At 46.9% G+C, this 12,446-nt stretch overlaps 1 protein-coding gene across 5 annotated transcripts in view; it reads right to left on the reverse strand.

The window, feature by feature from the left end:
- The window catches only part of XPO6 (exportin 6), a 205,463-nt gene that overhangs the window by 37,762 nt on the left and 155,255 nt on the right, over window positions 1–12,446 (reverse strand). The window lies entirely within an intron of this gene.

Raw genomic sequence — 12,446 nt, forward strand, 5'->3', positions numbered from 1 at the left:
AGATCAGTGCTCTAATTCTCTACTTTTGCTGGAAGAATCATTTTCTCAAAACAGTGGCATAGCCAGAACTGATTTTTTTGGGTGGGCACAAGGTTAACATGGGTGGGCTGTAGGCATGCAGGTCTAAGACCTACTAGTTGTATTCTTACTGATAAATAATGCCACATACTGCACCCTTCAATGGCTAAGTAGTTTGCAACAGCCATTATGCATCATGCACGAAACTTTAAAACATTTTATCTCAATTATTTCAAGCACTTACCAGCATTAATTTGTATATCATGTAAAAAGAAAACAAACAGATCCAACCAATCATGTAATAAAGCAAGTGTTGCTTACCTGTAACAGGTGTTCTCACAGGACAGCAGGATGTTAGTCCTCACATATGGGTGACATCACAGGATGGAGCCCTGTACGGAAAACTTTTCTGTCAAAGTTTCTACAAAGCTTTGACTGACACTGGCATACTGAGCATGCTCAGCCTGCAATTATCCCTGTGAGCCACAGGTGTCTCCCTCAGTCTTGTCTTATAGCTAAAAGCGCAAGCGAAACTAAAATAAAAGTAAAAACGTATACAGACCCAACTCCGCGGGGTGGCGGGTGGGTTTCATGAGGACTAACATCCTGCTGTCCTGTGAGAACACCTGTTATAGGTAAGCAACACTTGCTTTCTCACAGGACAAGCAGGATGGTAGTCCTCACATATGGGTGAGTACTGAGCTGAGGATACCCGAGAGTGCACCAAATGCACTCAAGATGCGCGAAAGGCGCAATGACGGGGGTGGAATTTGGAACGGAGGGCATCCTGAAACCCTTAAGGGGTTGGTGGAAGGATGCTGGGTAGTTAAACTGAAAAGAATAAGAGCAGACGGACTGGTCAAACATGGAGCATGCCGGCTAGTCGTATCTAAGCAGTAATGGGCTGCGAAGGTATGGCGAGAGCTCAAGGTTGCAGCCTGATAAATATGTACAAGCAGCAGCGGCCGAGGGGAAGCTATTGAGGTTGGGACGGACACAACAGTGTGTGGTTACACACAGTGTTGTAGTAAAATGCTTGCTTGTTGGTAGGAAAAGAGATACACAGCATCAATTAGGAGGAATAGGTCTGTTTGCCCACTGGAACTCGCAGCTTGACTCTTGCCACAGAAGGAAAGAGTTAGGTGGAACTCCTATGGAGTGTAGTGTGATCTAGATAGAATGCAAGTGCACTATTACTGTCCAGAGCGGAAAAAAGAAGATTAAGGGAGACACCTGTGCTCACAGGGATAATTGCAGGCTGAGCATGCTCAGTGCGCTCAGTGTGCCAGTGTCAGTCAAAGCTTTGTAGAAACTTTGACAGAAAAGTTTTCCGTACAGGGCTCCATCCTGTGATGTCACCCATGAAAAGCTATAAATAATAATAATAATAATGTGAGGACTACCATCCTGCTTGTCCTGTGAGAAAACACAATTCTTGAACATACCCAGATCAGTCCAGAGAAGTGGGTTGTGTATCCCTACCAGCAGGTGGAGTCAGAGAGCAAAGAACTTTGAGCACGGCTACATAACGAGAGTGCCACCTGCAGTCCCCTCAGTATTTCTCTGACTCCAGCAGGTGGTAGAGATGCACTCCTGCAGTCTTAGTTTTTAGTCAGTGTGTGTTTTTGTTAGATAGTGATTTTTTTCTTTTTCTGACAGTGCTTCCTGAGGTGTTAGGCACCTTTGTGGGCCATCCCTCAGTGGAAGCCCCTGCCTAGGTTTCGCCCGCTGCGGCTCGGTGGGTGAAGGGGGGGCTCCTAGTTTTTTTTCCCCACCGAAACCACTTCATCTGCTCCCTCGACTTTCCCTGCATGAGGCTCCATAAAGTTAAAAAAACCCCAAAAAACCCCCCAAAAAACAAAAAACAGGAAAAAGTCTAGCAGCTGCATTTCTTTTTCTGAAGGTAAGGAGTGGGGGCCTCAGCGGCCGTTCAGGGAATTAGTCGGCGTTTCCCCTCAGCTCCCGGGGCTCCGGGTTGCCTCTGAGGAAAGAGGGTAAGCTATACTACAAAGCCTGTTTGCCAACACGTTTTGTCATGTTTGCAGGCTCAGCTGTTTTTATTTAGGCCTGCCGGCTTGATTTTCTTGTGTCTCCGGCGGCGCGCACTTTTTTTCACTGCAATGGCCATTTCTCCTCAAACTTCCACCGCGTGGCTGCGTGTTTTTTTTTCATGGGCCCCCGGCAGCCTGTATGTATTCGTTCATGAATCCTTTTTGCAGAAAGCCAGAAAATCATCAGAACAGGTGCAAAGCAGAGTTAGGACAATTCACATTACAACCAACATGGAAAAAAAAATATTCAAATTCTGGTGTCACCTCAGCAAAAAGATATCCCTCCATTGCTAAATTTTGTGAAGTAATACAAACTGCTGCTGCTGCTGCAAAAAAAAAAAGCCCCATCTAGAACCTTGCCATACCATACAGTCACAGTACTGACTCTCAGGACTCAAATAACAGTATCCTTATGAAAAACCAGTAATGCTAATTCTATCCCAGGCCCTAGAACATTAATACATCACCTACTGGAGTAACAGAACAAGCTGGACTACTACGGAGAAACTACATGCGAGCAGAAATACTGCACTTCAGTCACACACAGGCAAAACAGAGACCGACTTTTACCTAATATACGGGCCAATCAGTGAAAACGCGCGTCCAACGGAGCGCACTGTACTGTATCGGCCCGATAGGAATAAGAGACTACAAATTAGAAGCAGAAACATGCAGTCAAAACCAAAATCGAAAGCCTGAGAAACCAGACTGAACAGTGAAATACTGAAGAACAAAATACAAAAATATAAGAAATGCACATTCCCAAAGATGGCATATTCCAATTGCTAAAATCTCAAAATAATTTTTTCCTTTGTCGTCTGATCTTTGTATTTTTCTAAACAGTTGGTCCCAGTCTTTTCTCCCCACGTTTACACACACAGACGCGCTTATGCTCTCCCCCCACAAGCTTTCACTCCCTGGCTCCAATTCTCACCCACCCACCCCCACCCCTCCAGGATCCCATTCTAATCCACCTCCCCCAGGATCCCATTCTAATCCACCCCCCCACACACACCCAGGATCCCATTCTAATCCACCCCCCCTAGGATCCCATTCTAAGTCCTCACACACACACACAGCTCAGTTTACTCTTATCCGGCTCTATACTTAATTTTAACCAAAACGCTGAGAAGGAAAAGTAAAGGAGAGTAGATTTCATTTTTAAGTTCCCCAGGTTTATTTATTATGGCAAGGCATGCAGGCCGGTTAGGTCCTGCTATATAACAGCAAATGAACCAGGGCGAGACAACAGTTATTTATTTATTTAACAATTTTTATATACCGGCATTCGTAGGACACATCATGTCGGTTCACAATTAACTGAGAAAGGAAATTACAATGAACGAGGATAGAGAGAGTCAACGATATTACAATGAACTAGGAACCAGGATAGAGAGAGTCAACGAGCAGGGATACAACTTTGAAAAACGAACTGGATGATGATTATCCATGTTAAGAGTAGGTATGCATCAGGATGTTAAGGATGCATTTACACTTAAGAAATTAACATATGAACTTATTTACAAAATTAAAATTAAATGCAGGGGCAGGGAGAAGGGGAGAGGGGGAGCGAGGGGGGGAAAGGAGAGGAGGGGGTAGGGGTATAGGAGAACGTTAAGGCAGTGGCACTTTCAAGGAAAGGCTGTTTGTAGGAAAAGAGGGGAGGGGTAGGGGAGAGGCAGCAAGGTGCTGGGGAAGGGTGGGGGGAGGGAGCAGGGGGGGAGGGAGCTGGGGAGGGTGAGGGAGCTAGAATGGTGAGGGAGAAGGGGGGAGCTGGGAAGGTAAGGGAGCGGGGGGAGTTGGGATGGCGAAAGGGAGGTTGAGGAGGGGGTGTGTAGGCTGAGCGGGAGCTGAGTAAGATCGAGACATGACAATGCCTAGGATTGGGAGGAGTTGGGGTATGCCTGTTTAAAGAGCCATGTCTTGATTCCTTTTTTGAAATGGCTCAGTGACGGTTCTAGGTGGAGTTTAGCAGGAAGGGAAGTTACTGGCTGTGTCTCTGATAACGCTGTACATCGGGAGAGCACAGCTTCAGTTTCTCATGCTATTGCTTACTGAGTACAAAGGGATTCTACCAACACAACAGAAGATACCACCTGTAGGGAAAACTCTCTGGGACACATGCATCTCATTTTCTGAAATGACTTACGTAGTTTGGAGAGGATTTAAATTCAGTCAACAACAAATTAGATTGTAGCTTTGGATGACTGCTGTCCAAAACCCCATCACATCCACAACCCATCACTCCTTCAGCGAAGCCTGTTTCTAGGCAGCTCTCTTTATAATAAATCTCTCCATAATGTATGCTGGGAACTGGAATTTTCCAATAAGCGATAATGCAAAAGCCATTACTGTCTAATGACATAAGGGGCTTCCAGACCCACTGGCACCAAAAGACCAAGCCAGGCTCATAAAGCCCATCATTCAAAGTACAGAATAATTTACATCTATGTGATCTATGACTGACAGGATACCCAAAAGAACCATAAATAACCGGATGGAAAGTCAATCAGGATATCCTGTTCTCAAACACTTATTACTTCATTGAAGACACAATCCAGTTTATTATATCACACATTTAACCCTTATAAGAACTAACGCTGTCAAGTGTCACAAAAACAAGTTTACATGCTATGCTTCTGGGATAACTGAGACTGACTTGGTCAAGTAGATTTTAAGACTTCAGAAATAAAAAGGAAAGTTTGGGAGTTCAGATTCATACAGTAGCATAGTTGCCTAGTAAATGATGGCAGATAAGGTCCACAAAGGTCCATCCAGTCTGCCCAGCAAAGTGTCAAAATGTCACCTAACTGGAAGCAGTTGCTATGTACTCAGTCGTTTCTTACTCAGCTGCCTCTGTCGAGTAACAAAATCCTTTTAGGTCAGCAAATTCCTATGTCCCAAGAGGAATGAGAGTTGTGCAAATTTTTATTTATTTTTAAAGTTTATTAAAATACACAAAAAGATGAAACAGCAACATTAACAAAGTCCTGTTCCCTGTACGTACCCGGATCAGTGCAGACTCCTGGGTTTTGCTCCCCCCCCCTATCAGATGGAGAGAGCAGTTATCAAAACAAACTCCGCCTATAAATAGGCTGGTGCCACCTACAGTCCAGCAGTATTTCTCTGTCTCCAGCAGATGTGGGAGGTGCCAAACCTACAGTCTGGGCTGTGTGCTTTCTTGTGTTTAGTTAGGGGTTTTTTTGTCTTTTGTTTCTGGCTTATTTAAAGCTTTATTTAAAAAAAAAAAAAAGTAAGAAAACAGCTTGTGGCAGCACAGTGGTCGGAAGCCTCCCAGGGGGTCATTAGGTTCCAAGAGAGAGAGAGAGAGATAGAGAGAGAGAACCATCCCCCACTGGTCTGAGGCAGCTGCTTCATAGGGTCGAGGGCCCCTACTTATCTTTTTAGCAGCTTGGGTGTGACACCGGGGAGCCCAGTTCACTCCACCCGAAGGAATCAGCACCTTAGACCACTGCCGGGCAAGTTTTATAATTTAAAAAAAAAAAAAAAAAAAAGTTTTTCATTTTCTCCAGCGCCAGCTCTCTAACTCCGTCCTTTGTTTTTGCTATTTCTTCACAATTTTGTTAAATTTTGTTGTATTTTGTTTAAATTATTTTTTCCTGTCACAACTCGATGCCGTGTTCATCGTTTTGCCATGTTTGCGGGTTGGCCCGCGCGCGTCTCTCCAAGGAGGACCTTTGCTCTGCTTGTATCGCGGGGGAGGGGGGGTTGTTGGGAGCCGAAAAAAATGTTAAAACTGCAAAACTAGTAAAAACAAAGTCCGCCCGGGTCCCGGTTGGAACGTCTGCTGCAATTCTCTGAGGCTGATCAGTTCCCCCTCAGGGCGGGAACGGGGGAGCGCTTTTTCAATCTTTCAAGGTTGCGACTAGTGCAGCTCTGGGGGAAGGGATTTTACCTCCTCCTTTCACCCCAGCAAGTTGTTCCAACAGACAGGAAACCTTCACAGCCTATTTCCCCTACAATGGAGGATAGCCCCGAGGGGGCCTCTGACTCCTCCTCCTCTTTTTCCTCACAATTTGTGTTGTTGCTCCACAAAGCTTCTCAAGATCGAAGAGCATATAGAAAGACATGGTTTAATGGAATACAGTCAACATGGATTTACCCAAGGGAAGATTTGCCTAACAAATCTGCTTCATTTTTTTGAAGGGGTTAATAAACATGTGGATAAAGGTGAACCGGTAGATGTAGTGTATTTGGATTTTCAGAAGGCGTTTGACAAAGTCCGTCATGAGAGGCTTCTAAGAAAACTAAAAAGTCATGGGATAGGAGGAGATGTCCTTTCGTGGATTTCAAACTGGTTAAAAGACAGGAAACAGAGTAGGATTAAATGGGCAATTTTCTCAGTGGAAAAGGGTAAACAGTGGAGTGCCTCAGGGATCTATACTTGGACTGGTGCTTTTCAATATCTATATAAAAGATCTGGAAAGGAAAACGACGAGTGAGGTTATCAAATTTGTGGATGATACAAAATTATTCAGAGTAGTTAAATCACAAGCTGATTGTGATACATTACAGGAGGACCTTGCAAGACTGGAAGATTGGGTATCCAAACGGCAGATGAAATTTAATGTGGACAAGTGCAAGGTGTTGCATATAGGGAAAAATAACCCTTGCTGTAGTTACACGATGTTAGGTTCCATATTAGGAGCTAACACCCAGGAAAAAGATCTAGGCATCATAGTGGATAATACTTTAAAATCGTCGGCTCAGTGTGCTGCAGCAGTCAAAAAGGCAAACAGAATGTTAGGAATTATTAAGAAGGGAATGGTTAATAAAATGGAAAATGTCATAATGCCTCTATATCGCTCCATGGTGAGACCGCACCTTGAATATTGTGTACAATTCTGGTCGCCGTATCTCAAAAAAGATATAGTTGCGATGGAGAAGGTAGAGAGATGGGCAACCAAAATGATAAAGGGGATGAATAGCTCCCCTATGAGGAAAGGCTGAAGAGGTTAGGGTTGTTCAGCTTGGAGAAGAGACGGCTAAGGGGGGATATGATAGAGGTCTTTAAGATCATGAGAGGTCTTGAACGAGTAGATGTGACTCTGTTATTTACACTTTCGAATAATAGAAGGACTAGGGAGCATTCCATGAAGTTAGCAAGTAGCACATTTAAGACTAATCGGAGAAAATTCTTTTTCACTCAATGCACAATAAAGCTCTGGAATTTGTTGCCAGAGGATGTGGTTAGTGCAGTTAGTGTAGCTGGGTTCAAAAAAGGTTTGGATAAGTTCTTGGAGGAGAAGTCCATTAACGGCTATTAAATCAAGTTTACTTAGGGAATAGCCACTGCTATTAATTGCATCAGTAGCATGGGATCTTCTTAGTGTTTGGGTAATTGCCAGGTTCTTGTGGCCTGGTTTGGCCTCTGTTGGAAACAGGATGCTGGGCTTGATGGACCCTTGGTCTGACCCAGCATGGCAATTTCTTATGTTCTTAAGGAGAGGAAGTTAGGGAAGCTGCAATCTGGCAAAAATGTTTTTTCTCAAAGTTCTAAGCCCTCTGCTAAGAAACGGTCTACCCAAGGGAGGTGCGGAGCCTGCTCAGCCTAAGCGTCTCCGTCGGTCAGGGGTTTCACAGATTACTCCAGATACTTCTAGTCAGGAAACTGATCCAGATGACCCAGACCTCCAGCCCAAGCCCCCACAGGGGTGGATGTAGACCCTGATTTACAGCACCAAGGCGCAATGCGTGGGACGCATGCTGCGGAAGGGGATGACCCTAAGATGGTGCGCCTTTTTAGAGAGGAGGAGTTGGGTCCCCTTATTCCTGCTATTTTAGCTGAACTGGGCATTGAATGTCCCTCCAAAGGAGTCTAAACTGGGTGCTATGGATCCGCTGTTGCTGGGTCTGAGAGGCCCTGCTTCTTCTTTTCCCTTTAGTTTCTTGGCTACAGATTTGCTTTTCCAGGAATGGGATATCCAGGATCTGGGTTTGAAAGTGAGTAAGGCCATGGACAAGCTATATTCTCTGTCAGAGGATGCTTTAGAGCTGCTTCGAGTGTCCAAGGTAGATGCGGCAGTGTCCGCTGTTAGCAAGACGACCACAAGTTCGGTTACTGGAGCTACAGCACTCAGGGACCTGCAAGACTGGAAGTTGGAAGTGCAACTTAAAAGGATTTTTGAGGTTTCTACACTGGGAGTGCGTGCGGCTATATGCAGCAATTTCGCCTTACGAGCGAGTCTCCACTGGGTTCAGCAGTTGCAAGCTAACGCTGCCTTATCAGATGAAGAGGTGGTCCAGAAGCTTCGGTGGTGTACAATGCAGATGCACTACATGGTCTTTTGCGCACATCAGTCAGATCCTTGGTTTCAGCTGTTTCGGCTCGTAGGCTCCTCTGGTTGAAAAACTGGTCGGCGGATGTCTCCTCGAAGTCACAGTTTGGGTCCTTGCCCTTCAAAAGGCAAACTTCTTTTTGGTAAGGATCTAGAAGATATGATCCAATCTCTGGGGGAGAATAAGATTAATAGGTTACCGGAGGATAGACCGAAATCCAGAGGCTCCTTTTCCTCTTGGGCCAGATTCAGAGGGAATCGAAGATTTCACCCATCTAGACCGCCCGCGGTCCCTTTTCGGCAAGCTCCTAACAGGCAACAGACCTGGTCTCAGTCCTTTTGGGGCCGCCAGTTCGGCAGGCCTGGAAACTCCCAATCTGCTTCCGGTGCAAAATCATCACAATGAAGGGGCGCAAGTCCATTCTTCGGTGCCCGAGATAGTGGGCACACTGTCCCTGTTTTTGAGAAATGGACCAAAGTAACGACGGACCAGTGGGTGCTTACAGTGTTAAGAGAAGGCTACGCTTTAGATTTTGCACGGTGTCCTCGGGACCGATTTCTAATTTCTCCCTGCAGTTACGAAACCGAGCGAAGAGTGGTGCAGTACACTTTGCAACAACTTCTGCAACTAGGGGCCATCGTCTCGGTGCCTCTCGAGGCAAGAAGGAAAGGCCGTTACTTCATTTACTTCATAGTGCCAAAAAAAGAGGGATCCTTTCGGCCCATTCTGGATCTGAAGAGTGAAAACAGATGTCTCCAGGTTCCCCGGTTTCGCATGGAGACGCTCCGGTCAGTCATTGCCTCAGTGCGCAAGGGAGAGTTTCTAGCATCCTTAGATCTCACTGAAGCGTATCTTCATATAGGCATTCGGTCAGACCACCAGAGGTTTCTTCGTTTTTCGGTACTGGATCAGCATTTTCAGTTTCGGGCTCTGCCCTTCGGTCTGGCTACAGCACCCAGGACTTTCACCAAGGTGATGGTGGTAGTGGCAGCCCATCTCTGCAGAGAGGGGTCACTGGTGCATCCTTACTTGGATGATTGGCTGATCCGTGCGAAATCGAAAGCGCTTGCCCAGGAGACAATTCAGAGAGTACTTCAGCTCCTGCAATCGTTGGGCTGGGTGGTCAATCTCGCCAAGAGGCGACTGGAGCCCACTCAGTCATTGGAATATTTGGGTGCTCTATTCGACACTCAGCAGGGCAGAGTTTTTCTTACCACAGAACACATCTCCAAGCTGCAAGTCCAAATAAGAGGTTTGATGCTCAAGCATCCATCCAGAGTCAGAGATTATTTACAGGTTCTCGGATCGATGACTTCAACATTAGAACTGGTACCCTGGGCCTTTGCTCATATGAGGCCTTTACAGTCCACCTTGCTTTCCTGATGGAACCCAGTCTCCGAGCTTTTTCATCTACCTTTGCCGATTACGGAGGCAGCACAATCCAGTCTCAATTGGTGTTGGTGATGGACAATTTAACCCGAGGAGTTCCCCTGGAGGTGCCCCACTGGACAGTGATCACCACAGATGCCAGTCTCTCTGGTTGGGGAGCGGTATGCCAAGGAAAATCGGTGCAAGGACTTTGGTCTCCCGTCGAATCGCTCTGGTTGATCAATTGACTGGAAACCAGGGCGGTATGGTTGGCGTTGCAAGCATTCCATCCTCTCCTCCAGGGCAATTCGGTCAGAATTCTCTCAGACAATGCGACCACGGTGGTGTACATCAATCGCCAAGGAGGAACCAGAAGTCGCAGGGAGAATGGGTGCTGGCGGAGACCGCCGTTCAACTCATATGCGATGTATGGGGCACATCCAGCATGGACCTAATGGCAACCTTTCAGAATGTCAAAGTGCCGCGGTTCTACGCTCGTCACAGAGAGACGGGAGCTGAAGGGGTAGATGCCCTAGTGCTGCCTTGGCCCCCCGAGGTTCTGCTGTACGTCTTACCGCCTTGGTTATTGATAGGCAAAGTGCTCAGGCGGATAGAGATCCATCCAACGGAGGTCATTCTGATAGCTCCAGAATGGCCGAGACGTCCCTGGTTTGCGGACCTTCTCAATCTCGCGGTGGATGATCCGCTGCAGTTTCCAGTTCTCCCAGACCTGCTGCATCAAGGACCTGTTTGTTTAGAGGACGTTGATCACTTCTGTCTAGCAGCATGGCTTTTGAAAGGCAGAGGTTAAGTCGCAAAGGCTATTCTCCGGCCATGGTAGCTACGCTTCTCTGTTCGAGTAAGACTTCTACCAATCTCACATATGTTAAGAGTATGGAAGGTTTTTGAGTCTTGGTGTATGGACCGAGACGTCGCGCCTACTTGGGCCTTGGTGTCGGATATTCTGCGTTTTCTACAATCCGGTCTTTCTAAGGGTATGTCATGTAGTTCCCTTAGAGAGCAGGTGGCAGCACTTTATTTTATTTATTTATAGTTTATTGATTGTTTATTTATTATTTTTATTTATTCCGCTTTTCGTACTTTTTCAGCGCTTCAAAATGGATTACATTCAGGTACTGTAGGTATTTCCCTATCCCCAGAGGGCTTACAATCTAACAGGTCGATACAGTAACGTGCGGTTAAAGATTCCCCGTCTGTAACGTGCTGGGAGCGCACAATACAGACGAGTAAGGCGATCCAGCGATACAGTCTCCAGTTTCACACGTCCTTAGCGCTTCGTAAAATAGACACATAACCCTTTCCGCACGCAGCATGTATATGATGTGTAAATGAACGAATTAGCTGTATAATGAAGGAATTAGCTATTCCCCTCCGATACTGTAACGGGCGCTGATATTATCTCCTTAGTAACCCGCTGTTTTGCCGCGGCCTTAACGTGTTAGTTTACCGCCTCCCCCTAGTAGGTGTTAGGACTGTGAGTCTAGTAACAAATCCATCGACACCGCTTAAGATACTCAAAAACAATAAAACAATTAAAAAAAAGCGATACAGAGATGATCGAGAAAATGTAATGCTGTGGGACACATAAAACCTGTCAGAAAAAAAAATAAAAATTTTTAAATACCTGTCAGAGGGCCGCGTGGGTCCAGGCGGCCGGTGGCGGGATCCGGGGGGCGGGTGGTCGCGTGTTAAATCTAGGCCGCGGGCGGGTGGGCGCCTGTTCCAGGCGGCGGCGGGGGGACGCGCGTTGGTTTCAGACGGCCGGCGGCGGGAGCCGGGGGGCGGGTGGTTGTGTGTTAAATCTAGGCCGGGTCGCACAGGCGCGCATTCATCCACTCATCCCAGCATACGTCAAGCATTGGAAGTCTTTGTTTGAAGTAAGGAGGTATTGCAGGCACCTTGGAGGAGGATCTTTGAATTTTAAAATAGCACTTTAAAGATGGGGCTAAAAAAAAATCAGGAGGAAATATGCAAGAACAAATACAAGACATGGACACACATGTCACATCCACAAATATAAAATATTGTATCAGGCTAGTGGAGGAATAGCCTAGTGGTTAGAGCAGTGTGCTATGAACCAGGAGACCAGGGTTCAAGTCCTGCTGTCGATCCTTGTGATGTTGGGCAAGTCACTTTACCCTCCATTGCCTCAGGTACAAACCTACGGCTCGATACTGTAAGGCCGCGGTAGAAACAGTGCGGCAGTGTCAGGCGCACCCTTCCTCCCCGCACGCACAGTTCTCTTGACCTAGTGCCTGATACTCTCTTCTAATTGCATGCAAATGCAATTAGAAGAGAGTATCTTCTAATTGCAGCGCACCCAGGTTACTGTATAGGCGCTTAATACAGCGCCTATACAGTAACCTGGGTGCGCTGGTACTGCCGGTGGGGACTGCCTCCGGAAGTCCCCACCGGCAGTGAATGAATGCGCGCCTGTGCGACCCCTGCGATTCGGCGCTCAAGGCGTGACGTCACGACGCCCGACGTCACGGCATGTGACTGCCTTGAGCACCGAATCGCAGGGGTCGCACAGGCGCGCATTCATCCAGGCGGAGGAGCCGGCAGCTTTCGCCACCGGCTCCTCCGCCTGGATGAATGCGCGCCTGTGCGACCCGGCCTAGATTTAACACGCGACCACCCGCCCCCCCGGCTCCCGCCGCCGGCCATCTGAAACGCGCGTCCACCCCC

Source organism: Rhinatrema bivittatum, chromosome 14 (assembly GCF_901001135.1).
Source record: "Rhinatrema bivittatum chromosome 14, aRhiBiv1.1, whole genome shotgun sequence".
NCBI classification, from domain to species: domain Eukaryota; kingdom Metazoa; phylum Chordata; class Amphibia; order Gymnophiona; family Rhinatrematidae; genus Rhinatrema; species Rhinatrema bivittatum.